Below are 1,440 nucleotides of genomic sequence, written 5' to 3'. Positions count from 1 at the left end.
CACTCCTTGTAGGTCGGAGGATACACTGCCCAACACTTCAAGAACCACTACTGTGTCTTGTGTAACGAAGAGATGGTAGCCGTGCCGCAACATTTCTATTATGACAAGCCCCACTGCACGGACGGACGCGGCCTGTTTCAGACCAACGCACAGTTTTCCTTCTCTGTCACCATGAGTACAGTCAACGAAGAAAAAGTAATACGACTTGTCACATGATTAATTTTCTCTTAACTCACCCCCCCCACCCCCGTCCTCACAGTTCTGTCTTAAAGTCATCTTATTAGTTGTTGATTTCTTTTCCTTCTTTCTGCGTCAATGCCCGTGGCTGCTGACAGTGAAACACATTTTGACAGTTTTCTTGTTTCTGGTGTATCCTTTTTTTTCTCTGCCTTAAAAATGTTTGGATCGCGATTTTTTTTGGTAAACTCTAGCAAACATCCAGGCAGTGACTGCCCTCTCCACCGGGTCATAATATATGTATTTGTGTCACCGTGACGTCATGTAAATAACGAAAGACGCTTTTAACTTGTGTTAAAATGGGAAGATGGGGGGAGTCAATTGTTTAAAGTTTAATAGGCTATCTTAAGACTAAACCATGAGTTAAAATTAACATAAACCTTTAGTAAAATCGTCTAGGTCATAATACACAATTTCCTTATCAAATATCAGGGCAGGCGATTCAAATGAAATACTAGGTATTTCTGTTTTAGTCGGAGTTTTACGGGCATTTGCAACACTAATAGATCTTATTATTATAAGTGTAAAAGATTTGAGCTAGGCTAGAGAGCAGCACTCAAAGAGAAGGGGAAAAGACAAGGACAACAGAATACTGTGTGCGTGTGTCGCTATGTGCGGGTCTCACTATGTGCGTGTTTTGCTGTGTGTTGCTATGTGCGTGTCTCAATATGTGTGTGTGTGTGTGTGTGTGTGTGTGTGTGTGTGTGTGTGTGTGTGTGTGTGTGTGTGTGTCGCAATGTGCGGGTGTCACTGTGTGCATGTGTCGCTATGTGCATGTCTCACTATGTGTGTGTTTGTGTGTGTGTGTATGGCTATGTGCTGGTCTCACTATGTGTGTGTGTGTTGCCATGTGCGGGTGTGTCGCTATGTGCGGGTCTCACTGTGTGCGTGTGTCGCTATGTGCGTGTGTCGCTATGTGTGGGTCTCACTATGTGCGGGTGTCGCTATGTGTGGGTCTCACTATGTGCGGGTGTCGCTATGTGTGGGTCTCACTATGTACGTGTGTCGCTATGTGCGGGTCTCACTATGTACGTGTGTCGCTATGTGCGGGTGTGTCGCTATGTACGTGTGTCGCTATGTACGTGTGTCGCTATGTGCGGGTCTCACTATGTACGTGTGTCGCTATGTGCGGGTGTGTCGCTATGTACGTGTGTCGCTATGTACGTGTGTCGCTATGTGCGGGTCTCACTATGTACGTGTGTC

This window comes from Aplysia californica, unplaced genomic scaffold (assembly GCF_000002075.1).
Source record: "Aplysia californica isolate F4 #8 unplaced genomic scaffold, AplCal3.0 scaffold00195, whole genome shotgun sequence".
Lineage (NCBI taxonomy): Eukaryota > Metazoa > Mollusca > Gastropoda > Aplysiida > Aplysiidae > Aplysia > Aplysia californica.
Note: the sequence above shows the minus strand (reverse complement) of the source record.